At 42.1% G+C, this 7,694-nt stretch overlaps 1 long non-coding RNA gene across 1 annotated transcript; it reads right to left on the bottom strand.

Moving 5' to 3' along the window:
* Positions 1 to 4,385: 4,385 nt before the first annotated feature.
* On the bottom strand, positions 4,386 to 7,438 carry LOC129349991 (uncharacterized). The gene is made up of 4 exons (XR_008603176.1): positions 6,088 to 7,438; positions 5,893 to 6,005; positions 5,696 to 5,807; positions 4,386 to 5,612 (listed from the first exon to the last, which is right to left on the bottom strand). It is a non-coding gene; the product is annotated as an uncharacterized LOC129349991 (long non-coding RNA).
* Positions 7,439 to 7,694: the final 256 nt, after the last annotated feature.

The following is a 7,694-nucleotide window of genomic DNA, read 5'->3' as shown; positions in this document are numbered from 1 at the left end:
CAACTAGAAGATGTTTCTCCATGCTGAATGGATCTCCAACTACTAGAAGATGTTCCACCATGCTGAATGGATCTCCAACTACTAGAAGATGTTCCACCATGCTGGATGGATCTCCAACTACTAGAAGATGTTCCACCATGCTGAATGGATCTCCAACTACTAGAAGATGTTCCACCATGCTGAATGGATCTCCAACTACTAGAAGATGTTTCTCCATGCTGAATGGATCTCCAACTACTAGAAGATGTTCCACCATGCTGATGGATTGCCAACAACCTGCTCCTCTCCTCCATTTATTTTATTCGCTCTGAGGAAACACTGCCTGCAGTTCAACCTGAAACTCTCTGAATGTTTAGGTCTCTGCTGCTGATTGTTTATTTTGGGAGAGTTTTTGTCTGAGATATGAAGTGATTTAGATGAAACCAGATGATGCATTCATGGACTGTCGTAAAGTGGAACATCCAGTAATCCTCCGTTTTTACAGTTTCTGTTTAATTATTCTGGAAGTGTTCTAATGACCGCGGGTCTGTAAACTGAGGGTTTTGGGTCCAGAATTTGGATTAATGAACCATTAAAACGTTTCATTCCCACACATCTTCTGTGTTTCATGTGTTCAGTCTGTATGAAGCTTCATGAACTCACAGCTACTGCTCTCACTTTACACGTCTGATGGGATGAACATGCCTGTTCTCTAACATGGGATACTGAAGATAAAACACGCTGAGATGAAACAAAGGAGAAGAAGTGACTGATCTCAGTCTGAATCTGCATCAGACAGGAATTCCCCAGGTGAGACAAAGCTCCGCCCCCTACCTGTCTGACATGCTCCACACACACACACACACACACACACACACACACACACACACACACACACACACACACACACACACACACACACACACACACACACAGTTGTATGTGTTTTATGGGAACGTGTGTGCCTCGTGTTGCATTGTGGGACCTGAAGTCAAAATGTAAAAATATTCCTAAAGTTTTATCAAACACAGGAACAGAGTGAAAATGAAATAGAAGTACTGATACTGCAGTATGCAAATACTGCTGTAGTTTTACTGCTTCTGATCGGATCAATATCACTGATCAGTTATTGGCAGATGGATCCACTGGATGGAAGCTGCAGGTGAAATGTTTACCTTCATCCATCCACATGTTCCTGGTAGAGCCTGACCAACAGCAGAACCGACTGGTAGTGAGTGATGAAGCCTCCAGGGGGCGCCGCCTCTGAAACCTGATCAGAAATAATAACGTTTTCCTGATGATGAACTTCTTCATCTGCTGATCATCTGGATGTTCCTCCTTTAGGTTCTAACAGCTGGTTCCATCACAGCAGAAGATTCATCTGGATCAGTTTATCTCCTGAACACAAACACAGATTCTCTGACTGAATCTGATGATTATTATCAGAACCATCAGAGTTCAAACAGGAAGTCCTGATTAGATTCACGGAATAAAAGCATTTTTATAAACTAAGCTGGAGTTAACTTCACCTGATATATGAAGAGAAATAATAAAACCCTGGAGCTGCTGTGGTAATAAACTGAATAATACTAACAACATCAACACAACCAACCTGCTCATTTACAAACAAACAAGACGGTTCCTTTTATTGTGAAATAAACCAGCTTCCTGTTTGTGGAGACTCAATTTAAAGGTGCTGTTTTTACCTGAGCAGGTAACCAGGAGGCAGGTTCAAACATGAAGCTCAGCGGCTCTTTGATCTGCAAACATCAAGACCTGAGAACCAAAGAAGCCGCTACAGCTAAACCTGGTTACTTTAAACCTGGTTAATTTAGACCTGGTAAGTTTAAACCTGGTAAGAGTTTAAACCTGGGGTCTGTTTCACGAAGCAGGTTCAACAAACTCTGAGTTTAACCCTGAACTCTGAGTTGATCTAGTCTGAGATAGAAAACTCTGAGTTTCTGGTTCCAGAACGGCTGATCTGAGTTGGTTTAATCAACTCGGAGTAGTTTCACCCGGAGTTAAGCGCGTGCACCACAACTCTGAAAAGCCAGTATCAATGGAGCGCCGATTCAATGAGTCACCATGGCAACGGGGAAGCGGAGGACTACACCGTTTGAATTTGAAATCTTAATGCGCTTATATAGCGAGTTTGAGCACGTTTTTAGAAAGAAGTGCAACACCTGTAGCTGCAAAAGAGAGGGAGACGGTGTGAGAGAACATTGCTGCCCGGGTCAATGCGTAAGTTTAAATCACAATAATATTACAGGAAAACTGTTTGAATAGTAGACTATTAAGTTATTTCATTTAGGTGCAATCCTGCAGGGGAGAAGCGCATGTGGCAGCAGTTTAAGATGAAATATAAAAACATTTTTAAAACAGGTAAGAAGTCGGCATAATCTCATGGAGCTTCCTCATTTTGATCATGTTTTACATTGTAAAGTAGCCTAAATATTACAGTGGGTACGGAAAGTATTCAGACCCCTTTAAATTTTTCACTCTTTGTTTCATTGCAACCATTTGCTAAAATCAAAACAGTTCATTTTATTTCTCATTAATGTACACTCAGCACCCTATCTTGACAGAAAAAAACAGAAATGTAGAAATTTTTGCAAATTTATTAAAAAAAGAAAAACTGAAATATCACACGGTCATAAGTATTCAGACCCTTTGCTCAGTATTGAGTAGAAGCACCCTTTTGAGCTAGTACAGCCATGAGTCTTCTTGGGAATGATGCAACAAGTTTTTCACAGCTGGATTTGGGGATCCTCTGCCATTCTTCCTTGCAGATCCTCTCCAGTTCTGTCAGGTTGGATGGTGAAAGTTGGTGGACAGCCATTTTCAGATCTCTCCAGAGATGCTCAATTGGGTTTAGGTCAGGGCTCTGGCTGGGCCAGTCAAGAACGGTCACAGAGTTGTTCCGAAGCCACTCCTTTGTTATTTTAGCTGTGTGCTTAGGGTCATTGTCTTGTTGGAAGGTGAACCTTCGGCCCAGTCTGAGGTCCAGAGCACTCTGGAAGAGGTTTTCTTCCAGGATATCTCTGTACTTGACCACATTCATCTTTCCTTCAATTGCAACCAGTCGTCCTGTCCCTGCAGCTGAAAAACACCCCCATAGCATGATGCTGCCACCACCATGTTTCACTGTTGGGATGGTATTGGGCAGGTGATGAGCAGTGCCTGGTTTTCTCCACACATACCGCTTAGAATTAACGCCAAAAAGTTCAATCTTGGTCTCATCAGACCAGAGAATCTTATTTCTCATAGTCTGGGAGTCCTTCATGTGTTTTTTGGCAAACTCTATGTGGGCTTTCATATGTCTTGCACTGAGGAGAGGCTTCCGTCGGGCCACTCTGCCATAAAGGCCCGACTGGTGGAGGGCTGCAGTGATAGTTGACTTTGTGGAACTTTCTCCCATCTCCCTGCTGCATCTCTGGAGCTCAGCCACGGTGATCTTTGGGTTCTTCTTTACCTCTCTCACCAAGGCTCTTCTCCCACGATTGCTCAGTTTGGCTGGACGGCCAGGTCTAGGAAGAGTTCTGGGGTCCGTTTCACGAAGCAGGTTCAACTCTGAGTTTAACCCTGAACTCTGAGTTGATCTACTCTGAGATGGGAAACTCTGAGTTTTCGGTTTCACAACGGCTGATTCGAGTTGGTTAAATCAACTCGGAGTAGTTTCACCCGGAGTTAAGCGCGTGCACCACAACTATAAAAAGACAGCATCAATGGAACCCCGATTCGACGAGTCACCATGGCAACAGGGAAGCGGAGAGCTACGTTTTTTACACCACTTGAACTGGACATCTTAATTCGTTCATATGGCGACTACGAACACGTTTTTAGAAAGAAGTGCAACACCTGCGGCTGCAAAAGAGAGGGAGACGGCGTGGGAGAACATTGCTGCCCGAGTCAATGCGTAAGTTTAAATCACAATAATATTACAGGGGAAAACTGTTTGAATAGTAGCCTATTAGGTTATTTCATTTAGGTGCAATCCCGCGGGGGTGAAGCGCACGTGGCAGCAGCTGAAGATGAAATATAAAAACATTGTTCAAACAGGTAAGAAGTCGGCATAATCTCATGGAGCTACCTCATTTTGATCATGTTTTACATTGTAAAGTAGCCTAAATATTAGGTGGCTGTTTGACTGTGCAGTGGTTTTATCCCACACATAGTCTAAATGTCTGCATCCATATCATGTTCTGTTAAACAATTAAGCCTATTTAAACTAACACAGACTTCTACTCAGCCAACAGAAAGAAAGGAGATGCCCGTAAAACAGGAGGTGGCCCAGCAGCACCACCTGTAACGGAAGCAGAGGAGCTGGTCCTAAGCCAGAATTTGGGAAGGCCAGTGGCTGAGGGAATCCCTGGAGGGAGCTCATCCTCTGAGACCACCCCTCAAGACACAAGTGCTTTTATAAAATGTAATGTCTCTGTGTGTGTAGCCCATGTATATGTATATATGGAATGTTTTCAAGCATATTCATACAAATATTCATTTCTCTTTTGGGTCTTTTCTTCTTTTGGCCCAACAGATTCTGATGGTGTTATCTGCCTGATGGAGCCCCTTCACACCACAACAGACCTTGTAACTGTAAGTAGGCAATACTCCAAAGATTTAGCCAAATGGTAGTTTAAGTCCACTGAAACATATCACTCATCTAGGATGAAGAGGATGAAACTGTGTCTGCTGCCTTCATAGAGGGGGATCCAGAAAGGCATCTAGAGGTATGTTACTGATAGTTCTCTTCCCATTCACATTTCTGAACATTCTGGTGGAATATAGAGTGTGACATTTAGCCTACACTGAAGTATTGCACATTCTCATCCTTTTTAACAGAGCATGGCTGGACAGCAGCAGGATGCTTCCTCAACTTCCACTGCACAGACTGACACAGTGAGATGGATGTTCAGTAAACACCAGAGGTTCAGTCCATGGAATTCATGTGCAACTGTATAATTTAATGTCCTCTATGTATTCCCAGTTACCAGTAAAACAGATTTACAAACTGCACTTGCTGACAAAAATCCAAAAAACAGATAAAGAAATGCAGTACTTGGACCACCAGATTAGGAGGGCAGATCTGGAAACTGAAATACTGGAGCACAAGTTAGAGGTGGGTGCAGGTCACAGGTGAATTATGTTAACTACTGGAACATGAACTAAACTAGCTCTTTTATTTGTAGGAAATAAAGAAGACCAAATGAAATGTGTATCATGTGTTTATTTGACTGCTGTGGTGGTGATGATGGTGACTTAAACTCTGCAGTGATTATTGCATATGGTGTCTCTGACTGCTCTGCTGTCCTGGATAGCTGCAGGTGGATGAGGTCATCATCTGGGTCTTCAGTTTGTAGGGCAGAGTGTTGCTCTCCTCTAATAGTGGTAATATTATGAAGAACAACACATGCCACAATAATATCACAGGCCTCTCAGGAGTCACCCTGAGGTGATGTAGACACTGGAAACGGGCTTTCAGCAGGCCTATGGTCATCTCCACCCTGGCTCTCATCCTGCAGTGAACCCGGTTGAAGTTCTGTTGGGGGCCTGGTTCAGGGTCAGGGTATGAGGTCATCAGACTAGGTTGGCATGGTAACCCCTGTCACCCAGCAGAAGGCCATCAAACTCTCCTGTAATGTATAGTGGATACATTAGAGTATATTAAAGGAGGGAGACAAGTGAATTATATCGTTAAAATCTTTAGGCTGTTTACCACGTTGCAGTCTGTTGCTCAGGTTAGACTCATGATAAATCCTCCAGTCATGAACAGATCCAGACCACTTGGCCTCCACATTAGAAATGATGTATGCAGCATCACATATGATCTTGACAGTGCAGAGAATGACAGATGTTGAACTATGATGCAATCTTTAACATTTTGAAACCGTAGTCAATCTACCTGTAGCCTACCTGCACATTTATGCTGTGAATGGACTTCCTGTTCACATAATCAGCTTCATTATGTGAGGGAGCTGTGATGGGGATGTGTGTTCCATCCATGCAGCCAATCACACTGAGAAATCCTAAAAGAAATAAAATTTACTAATCACAGTCTGAGGTTGCAGCACAATGTCATTAACTGGATATGATTTAAAATGAATTTACCAGATCTCTACATCATTCACATGCAATCCTGTGGAACTCCTCCTTGATGGTTCTGACAGGTTTATGTCCAGGGAAAACCACAAAGATGGTAAAAGTTGTTTCAGGGCCAGACTCACTTTTCTGACCGTCCTGCATACAGTTGTCTTACTGAAGTGCTCTGCATCTCCGACGTTGTATAAAAAACTCCCATTTGCAAAGAACCGCAGCGCAACACACAATATCTGCTGGGATGTGAGAGCATGACTGAGGTTGGTCATGTTGTAAATGTAAAGATGGATTAGGTTGTGGATGTAGGTTATGGACCGTGATGTGAAACGGTACCGTTCAAAAAGATAACTGTCCGGAAATGCCAAAACATCTATGCGCGGTCTGATAACAATCTCCCGACGAATATTTAATTTTCTGCACAGTAATGCTGCTCCTTCATCCACTGGATCGTTCATAAAAGGACGTCATTTTGACACACGGCAGAACTAGACTTCGCCAAAACTCGCCAGTTGACTGAATGAATGAGGAAATGAAATGGCGTGTGTGACTGAAAGAGGGCGGAGACAGAGAGAAACTCGAGGTTTACTGAGAAAAACCTGGTCCCGACCAGGTTAGATTCATAGAGTCTGTTACTATGGTAACTGACCGAGAGCTTCAGTTACCTCTCTTTGTGAAACAGGCTAGAGTTACCCCTCTGTCTCTGGTTTGAGTTACCTCCCTTTGTGAAACGGAAAACTCAGAGTTTCCCTCATTTCAGGGTTAACAAACTCAGAGTTTTCACTAAACCTGCTTCGTGAAACGGACCCCAGGTCGTCCCAAACTTCTTCCATTTAAGGATTATGGAGGCCACTGTGCTCTTAGGAACCTTGAATGCTGCAGAAATTCTTTTGTAACCTTGGCCAGACCTGTGCCTTGCCACTGAGCTCCTTGGGTCAGTTCCTTCAACCTCATGATTCTCATTTGCTCTGACATACACTGTGAGCTGTAAGGTCTTATATAGACAGGTGTGTGCCTTTCCTAATCAAGTCCAATCAGTTTAATTAAACACAGCTGGACTCCAATGAAGAAGTAGAACCATCTCAAGGAGGATCAGAAGAAATGGACCGCAGGTGAGTTAAATATGAGTGTCACAGTAAAGGTCTGAATACTTATGACCTGTGATATTTCAGTTTTTCTTTTTTAATAAATTTGCAAAAATTTCTACATTTCTGTTTTTTTCTGTCAAGATAGGGTGCTGAGTGTACATTAATGAGAAATAAAATGAACTTTTTTGATTTTAGCAAATGGCTGCAATGAAACAAAGAGTAAAAAATTTAAAGGGGTCTGAATACTTTCCGTACCCACTGTAAGTGGCTGTTTGACTGTGCAGTGGTTTTATTCCACACAGTCTAAATGTCTGCATCCATATCATGTTCTGCTAAATAATTAAGCCTATTTAAACTAACAAAGACTTTATATATATATATATATATATATATATATATATATATATATATATATATATATAGATAGATAGATATAGATATATACATAGATAGATAGATATAGATATAGATTTTTTTTAAAAGCATGTTCATACAAATATTTATTTCTCTTTTGTGTCTTTTTTCTTCTTTTGG

This window comes from Amphiprion ocellaris, chromosome 11 (genome assembly GCF_022539595.1).
Source record: "Amphiprion ocellaris isolate individual 3 ecotype Okinawa chromosome 11, ASM2253959v1, whole genome shotgun sequence".
NCBI classification, from domain to species: Eukaryota; Metazoa; Chordata; class Actinopteri; family Pomacentridae; genus Amphiprion; species Amphiprion ocellaris.
Note: the sequence above shows the minus strand (reverse complement) of the source record. Positions and strands in the feature narration are given on the sequence as shown.